The following is a 15,751-nucleotide window of genomic DNA, read 5'->3' on the forward strand; positions in this document are numbered from 1 at the left end:
ATAGTTATCTGAACTAACTATAACGGGGGAATTTCATTGGTTTTTTACGAGTGAAATGTCCACCTAACTATAACCTGTGTGAAACCTATGGTTTTTTAAGGGGAATTTGCAAGGTTTTTTAAATGCTAATTCCTAACTATAACGTGTGTGAAACCTATGGTTTTTTAAGTGAATTTGTACGGTTTTTTAAATGCTAAGTTATGTATTTATTAATATATATATTTTTTTAAGGTTTTTCACCGTGCGCGCACCGTGCGCGCCTGTTGGGCTCACCGTGCGTGCACCGTGCGCACACCCCGCGATTTTTATAAAAAAAAAAAAAAATTTTGGTTTCACCCATGGGGGTCCTTCTGTGACCCCCTGACAAAGGCTAGGGGGTCAGGAACTCTCTTCCCTGCCCCCTTTTCACGTTTTCCACCTTTTTTCCCCCTTTCCTTTTCAGTGCGAGAGACAAAATGGCGGCCGACACTTCCTGATTTCAACCGATTTGAATGTTGACTGACATCTAACAACCAATCAGAATTTCGCTCGCACCCGGTGCGCGCATATAGATATTTATATGCTTTTAAATACTATTTTCTCAGGAAATACTGAACAGATTGACACCAGACCTGCAAAAGGCACTTCCCTGACCTGAGGACTACCTCTCTGCCAAATTTCAAGTAATTCTGTTCAGCCGTTCGGGTTGTACCTTCGACTAAAGGTCCTATGGAAAAATGCATGGGGAAAACGCGTTTTGGGACCCCCCTTTTTTCTCGGCCCCCGCTTGATGAATCACCCCGAGACTTTCTGGGTAGGAGTTGAGCGGAGCGCCCCATTAGTTTTGACAATTTCGCGAAGATTCGTCAACTGGCGCCAAAGTTATTCAAAATAGAATTTTGAGATTTCCTATGAAACACCGTCCTAACTACAACTATCTACTGGCAACCGCCAGTAGATAATATATATATATATATATATATATATATATATATATATATATATATATATATATATATATATATATATATATATATATATATATATATATATATATATATTTACAGGTATTGTTCAACATCATTAAAAAAAAAATTACCATGACTAGAATAACACAAAAGAAGAAACAATAAAAAAAGGAGTATTATTTGAAGAAGTCAGAACAGCAAAAATTAGATGAACTACAACACGTGGGAAAAAATAAAAAGTCTTCTATTAAGAGAACAAAAGAATTTATTAAAAAACTTTCAAAGGCTAAAAACAGTGTGCAAAATGTGGAACATACAAAGAATGCCCCAACAACAAAGAAGAATAAAAAGAAAAAAGGAGAAGTTAATGGAAAAATGCATTCTGAAGAATCAATGTATGGTAAAAGGAGAAAGAATCAGTTTGAAGAAATTTGAAAGAGAATGTTTTACAATAGAGTTGTTTTTAATTTGTTGAAAGATGTGAAGAAATATAAAAAAAATCAGCATTTCATAAAAAGAAGAAACAGATTGAAACTATTGTTGAGAAGGCTTTTGAATTAAAAAGGAAATTATTTATTTTAGTTTTAAACAGAATTCGATCACTAGATAAGCCAATAAATTTTATGAAGGCGAAAAGTAGAGAGTAATTAACAGAGCAAACTTTTGTGATCTTTTTTTGGGTGAATGGAAACACAGTTCAAGTTCAGAACCTTTTTTTAATGAAGAGAGTTATTTCCAAACCAATGCATTATTGCTTGCAGTTGATACCAGTGGCCATACTTATGAGGTTAGAAATGGTTGTCCAATTGAAAAAGAGAAGATGGTTCCCAGAAATGTAGAATAAATGATAGCTGATGAACTTCTAGGGAGACGTACTAAATCCCTAGTGTATACTTGGGATTGTAGTAGTATTTGCAGTGTACGCCAGGAATCTATTGATATTTTACGGAATTTCTTACGAGAGTATAGTAAAAAAAAGTGTTAAACAAAAGATTAAGATGTTGCAAGGACTAGATCCTTGCAGAGTCAGAAAAAATACTAGTTTGCAAGGTCTTTCTCAGGCTTGTCTTTCTAGAAAAGTATGTCAAAGTGTTTTTCATCATTTTAGAATGTTAGCTGTACATCATTCTCAAATGCAGAAGTTATTCTGAAGATTGTATTACGTAAAAAGTCCAGCAATAATTTTAAATGAGTTAAACAGTGCTCTTTTGCATGGGTCAGTATCAGATGTAAAAAAGGTTTGTGATGCAATAGAGTTTTGTTACTTTGGTCCTGAAGAAGAGAGTGGACAAAGTGAGACATTGATAGAAGTAGGTGTTGAAGAAAATGTGGAAAATAGTAGTACAGAGAAGTTTAAGGTAATTTTGTGTGAAAGGCCAAATTATACTTGTATTTGTTGTCGACGAACTCACAATAAAAATCAAACTAGGACTGTTGATCTCTATTTAAAAAGTGAAAGAGAAAATAATGATAAGTGGAAGGAATTTGCAACTTATTTGTTGGTAGAGGATTGCTTTGATTTGGGTACTGATCAGTGTATTTGTAAATATAGTTATAACAAATTAGATGATAATAAAATGCCTGCTAGAGCTGTCCATAATTATCTAGAGTTGCTAACTATTCCTCCAGAACTGATAGATTTAAACACATATGAGTCTATTCTGATTCAATGTGTGCACCCATTTCAGGCTATTATTCGTATGGAGCCTAAAACAGGTAAATTGCCTCCTACAGATTTACAGAGAGGATTAAAAGGTAGAGTTGTATATTTACCTCTAGATTTAAAGAAAAATATTGAAACTATTGGTGTAGAGAATGTAGAAAGTGAACCACTAGTTATTCTAGTTAATGGTGTTCCTACTAAGAGTAAGATAATCTGGCAGGAATTAGTGGATGTCAGGAAAGTGCAAAAGGTAACATTATGGGCCCGATGTAGGTAAATATGAAATACCGATTCCTAAATACCGAATTTTACCGATTCGGTATTTAGGAATCGGTATTTCATATGTAGCTAAAAATTCGGTAAAAATACCAAATCGGTAATATTCGTTATTACCGAATCGGTAATACCGATTCGGTAATAAGGAATCACCTTCCCATTCATTCCTATGGGCCTGGAGGCCCATAGGAATGAATGGGAAGCCATTCACTATTACTGATTCGGTAAATACCGAATCGGTAATAGGGAGAGCATATTCAAGGGTGGCAGGGTGACACATTGACACCCTGTTGCACCCCTGAATCGTGCATTTGTGCACATGTGGTGCACATACATGCCCTAAGGGCATGTATGTCTGCCACATGGCACATTGAAAAAAGCAAATTATTGCTTTTTTAAAGGTATTCGGTATTTACCACCAACTTGTAGTTGGTGGTAAATAACGAATCCTGAATGCAAAAATGTACTCACTTGAGGGCCTCCTACATAGCTTTTAAAGATTCGGTATTTTACCGATTCCTTAACATAAGGATTCGGTATTTTACCGATTCCTTAAAATAAGAAATCGGTAAATTACAGAATCCTTAAAACCTGCCTCCTACATTAGAAAGGGCTAAATACCGGTCGGTAACGGGAAAATTACCGATTTTCGGCCGTTACCGACGGGTATTTAGCTATCTACATATGGCCCTAAATCTTATACAAAAAATGATTACTACAAAAATGTGTATGTGGAAGAAGAAGAAATACTTTTAGGAGATGATAGTGAAATGTGAAGTGGTCAAATTGAGAAAGTGGACATGTCCAAAAGTGAAGAAATGTAATAACATTATAGTTAAGCCTGGGGGTAGTGGGGCTACGTGGAGCAGAGCGTAGTGTGCCCAAATCTACGCACACTCGCGTGCTCCGCATAGCCCCACTACGCGCCGCCCGCCTCCCGCCCACCCTCCTTTTAAAATAATATCATGCATGATAAAATAATTAAATGTAAAGACTTACCTGCAGCGCGGCGTCTCCAGGGCTCCCTCTTCCTCGTTTCCAACTTCTTGTGACAAATGCGCATGCGCATTTCTTTCGAGAAATGCGCATGTGCGGGCGTCCGCGCATGCGCATTTGTCACAAGAAGTTGGAAACGAGGAAGAGGGAGCCCCGGAGACGCCGCGCTGCAGGTAAGTCTTTACATTTAATTATTTTATCATGCATGATATTATTTTAAAAGGAGGGCGTGTGGGAGGCGGGTGGCGGGTGGCAGGCAGCTACGCTTCGCCCTGGCGTGTGCGTAGCACTGCCTGCTTCGCCTACTTCGAAAACTGCGATGCAGTCAGCGCTATGTACACTACGTGGGCGAAGCGTAGTATAACGCCCAGGGTTAATTATAGTGTACATCCACTTCATTCAAAAGAAGTGATGGGGAATACTATTGAATTATTCCAAATGAAGAAAGCGATGGCGACTCCCATGAGTGTTTGGGAAAAAAGTTTGGAAGCTCATTTTTTTCCACAGTTGTTCCCAACTGGAAAAGGTGGACGATATGACAAACGATCAGTACAGATTCCTGCATCAGAATATCGGACAACAAGATTGTATGCAGAAGATGCAAGATTGTGACAATGTATCCCATATATATTTCATCTTTTGTTTGACAGTGACTTGTCTGGACTTTCATATGCAGTCAACCACATATTAAAAACAGGAGTACATCTTCAAAATGTTTCTGCAAAATAATTTATGGATAAAGTACACCAGAGAGATGATCATTTAGAATCTCAACTGATTAATTTGATGGCATGTCAGCGTGGTACTAGCGAGTATTGGTATCGTCGTCATGGAGAACTTAAATGCATGCTAAGGAACTTAGGAACTCCTACGTGGTTTGTTACCTTAAGCTGTGCTGAATACGCTTGGGATGATTTACTTGAATTTCTTCAAGAGGCAAATTCAAATATTAAAAGTATTGAACACAAGACACCTGGAGAATTGTGTTCTATGGATACTGTAAATGTGTGCAGATATTTCAATAACAGATTTGAAGCTATGATGTCTTTTTTCTGCAATAAAAAGAATCCTCCTCTTGGAGAAGTTATTGATTTCTTTTTGAGAAAGGAGTATCAAGCTAGAGGTGCTCCTCATATACATAAGCTTTTATGGATCAAGGATGCACCCAAATTTGGAACTGATTCGGATGACATTGTTTTATCTTTTATTGAAGATTATGTTACATGTGCTATACCAAAAAGAACAGAAGAAAACACCTTAAGGCAACAAGTGTTACGATTCCAAAGTCATCGATGTGGCAAATACAGTCAACGGAAATACAAATTGAAGGAAAAGCTTTATACCAAATGTCGTTTTGGATTTCCACGTCCAGTAATATCCAAAGGAAGGGTAAACAGTTTCATGTCAGCAGTAAGACATACCATCACTAGAAAATCACCCAAAAATACTTACATTTCGAAAAGAAGTGAAGAATCAAAGTATATCAATGATTATAATCCAGTTATTCTGTCAATGTGGAATACTAATATGGATATCCAGTATGTTGCGGATAATTCCATTGCTGTTGCTCGGTATGTAACATCATACATAACAAAATCAGAAAAGACAGAGTTGAAAGAAATGTGGGAAGAAATTTCTCACGAGAAGAGTCTTAGGAAGAAATTGTACAGTTTTAGATTGAAGATGTTATCCCATCGAGAGATTGGACGGATCGGTTGTCGTCTGCAAGTTTATATTAAAAGTCAAGAGCAATCACTTGGGTGAGTCTAGGTCTTGCTGCAACGCGAAATCGAGTACTTAAATCTATACAAGAAATCGAATATTTAGCAGTAAATGAACCGGAAAGTACAGATATTGTCAAAACAGACATGTTGGATACATACGATCAAAATAGAAGTCGTAATCTTGAAAATATATGTCTCTATGAAGTGCTACAATTTTACAGTTTTAAGAGAAATACTACAGAAAACGTAAATGAAGGAAAATATGCAGTGATTGGTTCAGAAGGATGTTTGGTGAAATACAGTAAAGGAAATCTGATTAATCATAGGAAACTGAGTTGTGACACTCCTGATAAAAGAGAATTTTACTATTTAGTTCTTTTGCAACTGTTCAAGCTTTGGCGTACAGAATTGGAATTACTTGGAGATTTTCAATGCTATGAAGATTCTTTCAATGCATGCAAAGATAGCATTGAATGCACAGTTTTTACAAATTATCTCAAAATGTTGAATGAAGAAATTGATCAAGAAGGTACTATTGCAGCTGAGATTGCTAGAGACAGTTCTCAAGACAGTCAAAGTTCTGCTTCACTGAGTCAAGATCCACTAGGACAACCGATTCTTGAAATTGAAGCAGCAATCGCCATGAGTGAAGTGAAAACAGCAATGCATCAAGCTCAAGAAGATATTATGGACTTAGGAAACTTGGAAAAACAACTAAGGGGCCGATTCCGATCTGGTAAAAATATTCCCCGTACGAATCGTATCCGGATTTTTTTCCGTACGAATTGTACAAGTCCCGTACAAACTGGCAAGTACGATTCGTATGTTAAAAAATCCATACGAATCGCACTGGGAAAATTCCCGACACGTCCTCGGGTCGGAAACAGTGTCTGACACATCCCCGGACAGTTTTACGTACGAATCGGTAAACTGAAGTCCGAGCGCGCAAGTACGATCCGTCCCGTCCGTCCGAATGCACAACCGTATGGAAAAAACACGTACGGAGCGAACTCCCATGGCAACCATGGAGACGTCCAAACATGTGCCCGCATACGCGCCGAACATCCCCCCAGCCCACCCCCCCACGTACGCGCCGTACCCCCAGCCCCACCCCCAAGTACGCGCCGTACCCCCACCCCACCCCCGTAGGTACGGAGCGTACCCCCACCCCACCCCCATAGGTACGGAGCGTACCACCACCCCCGTAGGTACGGAGCGTACCCCCACCCCACCCCGTAGGTACGGAGCGTACCACCACCCCCGTAGGTACGGAGTGTACCCCCACCCCACCCCCGAAGGTTCGGAGCGTACCCCCACCCCTGTAGGTATGGAGCGTACCCCCACCATGACCCCCATAGGTACGGAGCGTACCCCCACCCCCATAGGTACGGAGCGTACCCCCACCCCACCCCCGTAGGTACGGAGCGTACCACCACCCCCGTAGGTACGGAGTGTACCCCCACCCCACCCCCGTAGGTACGGAGCGTACCCCCACCCCCGTAGGTACGGAGCGTACCCCCACCCCCGTAGGTACGGAGCATACCCCCACCCCACCCCCATAGGTACGGAGCGCACCCCCACCCCCGTAGGTACGGAGCGTACCCCCACCCCCGTAGGTATGGAGCGTACCCCCACCCCCGTAGGTACGGAGCGTACCCCCACCCCCGTAGGTACAGAGCATACCCCCACCCCCGTAGGTACGGAGCGTACCCCCACCCCACCCCCGTAGGTACGGAGCATACCCCCACCCCATAGGTACGGAGCGTACCCCCACCCCACCCCCGTAGGTACAGAGCATACCCCCACCCCCATAGGTACGGAGCATACCCCCACCCCACCCCTGTAGGTACGGAGCGTACCACCACCCCCTTAGGTACGGTGCGGACCCCCAGCGCATCCGTACCTACAGGGGTGGTGGTACGCTCCATACCTATGGGGGTGGGGTGGGGGTCCGCACCGTACCTACGGGGGTGGTGGTACGGCGCAGACATGGGGGGGTGCTGGGGTACGGCGTGGACATGGAGGGGTGGGGGTATGGTGCGGACATGGGGGGGGTGGGGGTACGGCGTGGACATGGGGGGTGGGGGTACGGCGCGGACATGGGGGGGTGGGGGTATGGCGCAGAGATGGGGGGGTGCTGGGGTATGGCGCGGACATGGGGGGGTGCTGGGGTACAGCATGGACATGTAGGGATGGGGGTATGGTGCGTACCGGGCCCCCTTTTTGCCGTGCATCGTGGCGTACTTAGCTTTTCCGGCACTTTTTGGGTCCCGTAAAAATATTGCCGTGTGAAGTGCTGTGGGTACAAATCGTACTTGCTGGTCCGTAAAACGCTGCCTGACTCCATGCGAATGTCGCGTACGCGGTGTCCCGGATCGGAATTGTGGATATGTTTTAGCCGGTCGGTGTTTTTTACGATTCGTATGGAAATGGTGTTTCTGTACGAATCGTACTTGCGGGTTTGTACGGTGTTTTTCCCGGGTACGAGTCGGACGGAGAAAACGCTCCGTCCGACGGTTCGTACCCGGTTTTTCCAGGATCGGAATCGGCCCCTAAATATTGAACAGAAAGAAATATATCAGCATGTGAGACAAAAGATCGACCATGGTTTTCTTCATGAAACGAAAGAATGCACATGCACATCATTTCAACCTTTCCGGATTTATGTCAGTAGTCAAGCTGGTACAGGAAAAAGTTTCTTAATTAAAGTTTTGACCAGCTATCTACAGAAAACAACTGACTCACATTTGTCTTGTGTTGTAAGTGCTCCAATTGTGTTGGCAGCAAACAACATTAAAGGAATTACATTACATTGCTTACTAATGCTACCTGTAGAGCATGAAAATAAATTAGAATATCACAAGCTATCTGGAGAAGCTTGTTATGAAGTTTCAAGTGTGCTTAAGAAAATGAAACTTCTGATTATTGATGAGGTGAACATGGTCTCAAACTTAATGCTTGCCTTTAAGAATGCAGCAAATTTTAAAAACATAATACAATGTCTTATTTGGAGGAAATTATGATATCGTTTTTGGTGATCTACTGCAACTTACTCCTGTAAAAGGGCAACCAGTATTTAAAACGCTTGTGCATGAAGACACCAGAAAGTCTTTGGGAAGTGTTGGAAATGTTAACATTTGGTCATATTTTGAGTACAATGAACACATTAAAAATATGTGACAGGCAAGTGATGAAGATTATGGAACCATTCTTCAAGATATAAGAATTGGAGTATTGACAGAACATGGCAAACAAGCTTTGCAAAGTCGGCTACTTACAAACTTGTTTTCAAATGAAAATATAGTTCCTGCAAAAATATAGAAAAAAATTGCAGGAAATAAATCTATAATCTGCTTAATGCCAACACTGAGAGAGTGTTCTACATTCAATGAAGAACTTTTAAAGATTGAAAATGAAAAAATAATAAAAATGGAAGCCATTGATAAAATAGAGCATGAAGGAATTACTATTATTTTGACGGAAAAATTTAAAACAAAATTGGATTCTTTGGAAAAATCTATATCTAAAACTGCTGGTTTAGAAAAGAATGTATATGTATGTCTAAACTGTTGGGTTATTTTATGGCGTAATTTGGATGTGGAAAAAGGTTTAGTAAAGGGAGCAATTGGAAAAGTTGTTGATTTTGTTATTTATCAAAAAAGAGATGGAATTGAATGTTTGAAAATAGAATTTGATGAAATTGAAGAAGTAAAACAAATTGCTCGTTGTTCTGTTCGCTTTTTGCATGTTAAAGATTTGTATGTTCGTAGAAAACAGTTTCCTGTTTCTTTGGCATATGCAGTGACCTGTAGACAGTGCTTTGGTAAACATTGGAAGTACAGTATTTAAAGAGGGTATGGCATATGTTGCTTTGTCCCGAGTCAGAACTTTTTCTGGATTGCATTTGATTGATTTTGATGAGAGAAAGATTAGTGCAGATGCAAATTGTGTAAGAGAGTTTTATCGGTTAAGAAGACTGTATGCTCCCAATTAAGGTGAATATCCTGTATATGAAAAGCGTGTAGTAGGTCGAAAAAGAACAGATGATAATATCTGTAGTGAAGAGAAGAAAAAAATCAAGATAATGTTGAGATTCCAAGCAAAAAGAAAAAGGACTCTATTGAAGAGATTGTAGGATATCAGTTAGAAAATAGTTCAGGTATCAACTTCTGTGCTAATATAGTGGAAAATGTTGTATTTTTTCTTGAAAATCTGCAACAGCAAATTATGGAGAATCGAGAAAAAAGGTTTTGTTCCTTGTTGTATTCTATTTTTGAAAAATTGAGAACTGATAAAAGTAAAATCCAAAGTGTTTCTGATATTCGGAATCTTCTAGATATATGTTCTAGTTCTAAGCAATTTACACAGAATGTGCAACAAGATGCTCAGGAATTTCTAATGTATATGCTTGCAGTATTGGAAGATGAAGGAATAGAAATTGAAAATCTGTTTGGACTTCGTTATAAATGGGAACATGAATGTGAAAATTGTAGATTTACCTCTACCACTAAAATAGACAATGAAAGATTCATATATTTAACAATACCAGACTGTAAAACAGTGTCTTTCAACAAATTAGTTAAATCAGCAAATCAAAACATGGAGTGTAGCCAATGCAAATCAGAAATGTTATCAACATTACTTATACAAAGATTTGGACAATATATAATTTTAATAATACAACGTTGTACAGCTGATTGGAGAAAATTGGAAACTTTCATTAAAAACTTTGTAGCAAGTCAACTATCAATATCAGGAAGAACTTTTGTAGCAGTAGCAATTATTTTCCCCAATGGTCCTTCTACAACATCTGGACATTACACTGTCTATTTAAAATTTAATAAAGGATGGACATATTGTAATGATACTCATTTGGTTTTTAGATATTGTTGTCCTAACGAACTAACTAATTCATACTTAATATTTATAAAGCCAAAGTTCTAAGAACATAATTCGGCCTATTGGGAATATGTTAATATGTATTAATACCAATACTTTGGACAATTTCAGTATTAAGGATTTCAGGAATATCATTTGGCCTACAGGAAAGATATTAATATGCATTAAGCAGTTTTTCTGGGATATTCTGACAGCAAATATTTCAAAGAACATTATTTAGAGTATATGGAATTTATAAAGAATTTTTGATTGAATTATTGTTTCTCTTCTTTGATATTGTACTGACAGAATTCTGTTAGAAAGAAGCATTTTATATATGTGAGATTTGTATTATATGCTATGTTATTGAGTTATTTTTATGCAATGTGCAGAGATAGTTGACTATGTTGAAAATATTTTTGACACAGATTTGTTTTTTTTTAAACAATCTTATTGATTGTTTTTTTTTTGCCCGCTGTTATGTGATGAGTTACATTGAAATCACTATTTATAGTGAAATTCAATATATTCTGAGAACAGCAAAAAAGGCAAACTAAATAATTTATATAATGGTAAAATTATGTTGCGTTGTATATTATATATTATAATTGTATTTTTTCTTGTTTTTTACAGATCCTAATTCTAAAGTTCAAATGTTTTTAAACTTTAAAATATAACAAACTGTTGTGTGTCGATTTAGATACCGTATATAGGTTTCCCTATTTATGTCCTTATATAGGCACAATTCGCATTGCCCATATTTAGGCATGGAAATCCTACCCTTATTTAGGCATTATCCATGCTAACCAAATACAGACATAGCCACCTACATCCATTCATCTACGTCACAATGAGTTCTTGGAAAACCAGACTCTAAGCCTTTAGGACTTCCCCTTGCTTGGTTATTGATTTCTCCAAGAACTCATTTTTTATACAAACATCTATTCCTTAGGGGTTCATTCATGACGTTCTTCTGCCCAACTTTTCCGTCAATACTGGCATTCCTAAACACCTTCAAGGTATAAATATACCTTCACTTACCATGGCAAACCACGGTCCGGCTGCCTACTTGCACAACGCGGCTCGCCACGGCAAGTTCAGAAGGAAGTCAAGTCCCCGCCTGACGCACTGACCAGACGCTGTCATCATCCTCGCAGAGAATCCAGCTCCAGTGTTTCTGACTCCCCTTGAGGGGTGTTAGAGATCGAGACTCGGAAAGAGATTCCAACCTCACTCATTCTAAGGTATGGAGCGGACGAGAACCTAGAGGGACTTTTGGCAAATCTTGGCAACTATAGCTAAACTAGACTATAGACAAACAGCACCTACTTCTTACCTCGTACTACACTTAGGTTAGGTACACTGGGGTAGAACTAGCTAGAAACATCATATGAGTATCAACATTTTAGCCTCTGTTATTTATGTCTGTATTTTTATGAATATCTGTCATAGCTACAAACCATGCTATTTCAGTATTCTTTTATCTCACTGCTAACGCTGTACATATTTTACTTCGCATTCTGTCTTACGATTGTAGCAGTTCATATCTCTTGCACGAGAAACAAGACTGTTCAATAAACACTTTTTATTGAAATGCCCGTCTATCTATTTCTGTGTAACTCTGTAGAAACTAAGCATGCACGATTGACTGAGTGAAACTGTTATCCATTGTTTCCATGATTCTGAGATTGTTCCGATTATCAGGGAAACAAAGTTGTCATGTTTATGCGGTTGTCAGAAACTAATTCCTTCTTGTTAATTTGAGAAGTTTCTAGTGACCTCTGAGTTAGCTGGCACACACAAGTAATTAAGTTTAATGTACTCGATAGAGACATACTGACGTCAGTCCTATGCCAAAACTATAGTGTATATTATTCCAATGTGCAGGGCCTATCAGGAATATAGGAACTACACTACAAAACAACTGCAAACATTTTTTACAATATTTTGGTATCTACTACTGTAAAGGTAAGGTTAAGTAATCCAAACACTATCCATCCACTACTAAATTCATCCAGGAACTATTCATACACACCTTTAAACACCTACTCACTGCTTATTAATGTCTAAAATACCTCAGGTACTAACCATACAATCCACCAATCACTATGTTACTGGTAATGCAGTTTTTCAGTCATTTACTACTAGTTTGTACTAATTCAATACCTCTGTCAATACCCAAGCAGTTATGCATTTCCTCAGGTGATCTCCTTGCAATACTCTAATCATTCATCAGAACTATGTCCTTATCTAATCACTATACCAAAACAGAAGCACTTATAAACTCACTCTGCTGTCAACTACTAGCACTCTAACTACGCAGTCTAGGTATCCTCCTGTCTAGCTCATGCACTTCTCCAATCACTTATCCACCACTATCTACTTATCCTATTACTCTGCCAATACCAGCACTATCTTCTTATCCTATCACTCCACCAATACCTAAGCACTCATAAATTGACCATGTACTCTATTTGCAGCACTGTAATCATTCCAATTACTAGTGATGTACTTATGGAGTGGCCTAGCCAGTAACATAGGTACACCTACAATATTCTCTGCACAATGCATGCAGACCTCTAACCAGATACATACTATTGTTACACTTCACTAAATACCCAAGTAGTACCCATGCAGCCTAGGAATCCTCCTGTCAGTCCCATGCACTTCTCCAATCACCCATCCGGTATTATCTACTTATACTATCACTCCGCCAATACCTAAACACTTATAAATTCACCAGGGACTCTGTTTACAGCACTGTAATCATACTGGTCATGTATTTATAGAATGGCCTAGCCAGTAACACAAGTACAACTACAATATTCTGTGCACTATGCATGCAGACCTGTAACCACATACATACTATTGGAGCACTCTTGTAAATACTAAGGTACTACCCATGCAGCCTAGGATTCCTCCTGTCACTCCCATGCACTTCCTCAATCACCCATCCAGCACTATCTTCTTATCCTATCACTCCGCCAATACCTAAGGACTCATAAATTAACCATGTATTCTGTTTGAAGCACTATAATCATTCCAATTACTAGTGATGTACTTATGGAGTGGCCTAGCCACTAACACAAGTACACCTACAATATTCTCTGCACTATGAATGCAGACCTCTTATCACATACTTATTATTGGAACAGTCTTGTAAATACTAAGATACTACCCATGCAGCCTAGGAATCCTCCTGTCACTCACATGCACTTCCTCAATCCCTCATCCAGCACTATGTTCTTATCCTATCACTCTGCCATTACCTAAGCACTTATAAATTCACCAGGCACTCTCTTTGCAGCACTGTAATATTTACAATTACTAGTGATGTACTTATGGAGTGGACTAGCCACTAGCACAAGTACACCTACAATATTCTCTGCACAATGCATGCAGACCTCTAACCACATACATACTATTAGAACACTCTTCTAAATACTAAGGTACTACCCATGCAGTCTAGGATACCTCCTGTCACTCCCATGCACTTCCTCAATCACCCATCCAGCACTTCTTATCCTATTACATCGCCAATACCTAAGCACTTATAAATTCATCATGCACTCTCTTTGCAGCACTGTAATCATTCCAATTACTAGTCATGTTCTTATGGAGTGGCCTAGACACTAACACAAGTACACCTACAATATTCTTTGCAAAATGCATGCAGACCTCTAACCACATACATACTATTAGAACACTCTTCTAAATACTAAGGTACTACCCATGCAGTCTAGGATTCCTCCTGTCACTCCCATGCACTTCCTCAATCACCCATCCAGCACTTCTTATCCTATTACTCCGCCAATACCCAAGCACTTATAAATTCAGCATGCACTTCCTCAATCACCCATTCACACTTTCCTAAGGACCTCCAATCTAATATCCTCCTAATACATTTGAAATACTCTTGTGTAATAATGCACGCACTAGTGATGCATTCATATAATTACCATCCACTATTAATGAATTCTTTCACTCAATCACACTCTACAGATATACTCAAGCAAACATTCAAACATTATCATGCAATTCTTCTTCTTTTTTTAACCAGATAAGGTAGTTCTGAGAATAACTTTTTTTGTTTTTTGTTTTTTCTTTTATATTCTTTTGTGTTTTTTGAACAATTTTGAATATTTTTTGGTGTTTTTTTAAAAACTGAACAAAAAAAGCAACAAAGTAAACTATAAACACTTTCCTAAGGACCTCCAATCTAATATCCTCCTAATACATTTGAAATACTCTTGTGTAATAATGCACGCACTAGTGATGCATTCATATAATTACCATCCACTATTAATGAATTCTTTCACTCAATCACACTCTACAGATATACTCAAGCAAACATTCAAACATTATCATGCAATTCTTCTTCTTTTTTTAACCAGATAAGGTAGTTCTGAGAATAACTTTTTTTGTTTTTTGTTTTTTCTTTTATATTCTTTTGTGTTTTTTGAACAATTTTGAATATTTTTTGGTGTTTTTTTAAAAACTGAACAAAAAAAGCAACAAAGTAAACTATGAACTTTTAGAATTAATTATCATTCCAAAAAGAAAACAAAAAAATTAACATTGGTGATTTCTCTGTGCAGCACATACAACATCCACAGACTGTTCTCCATAACAGATCACCTTCTTACACTTAATGCAGTGCTGTTCCAAGAAAGCAAATTCAGACCTAATATTGAGAGGAGCCATGGATGACGATGCTCCTGAGGGGCTTGCAACACCTGGTGGTGGATTTTCTGCTGCACTTCGCATTTCTTCCCGTGCAAGATTGCGGGGATGAATAGTACGAAGATGTTTGTACATACTAGCTGTACCACAAGAGTATTTCTTATTGCTGCCTCTTGACAGCACCCTCTCACACAGCTTGAAAGTCACCTTTGTTGCATTTACTTTTTTTCTCCTTCAGGCAAAGTAAAAAACTTCCACACCACTGACTCCTGTCTCTTCTTGGGTGGTGCCTCCTCTAACACCTCTTCATCTGAAGAAACATGAACTTCTCCCTGCTGAGATACCATTGCAAGTGTTCAGGTTTAAATCAACACCCAAAAAAATCAAATGACTTCTAGAAGGAGAAGAGATGTTTCCCTGAAGCTGCTCGAAGAAGAATGAAGAAAATGGGTGGGGTCCTTCAACTGTTACAGTGGAAAATATTAGGAACCAATCAAAACCTTTTTTTTAGGGTCACATGGGATGCGTGCACCCAGCGCTTACGGAGAACGCACCCGACGCGACTCCGCGAAAATATTTCTAAC

This window comes from Triturus cristatus, chromosome 2_2 (genome assembly GCF_964204655.1).
Source record: "Triturus cristatus chromosome 2_2, aTriCri1.1, whole genome shotgun sequence".
In the NCBI taxonomy this organism is placed as follows: domain Eukaryota; kingdom Metazoa; phylum Chordata; class Amphibia; order Caudata; family Salamandridae; genus Triturus; species Triturus cristatus.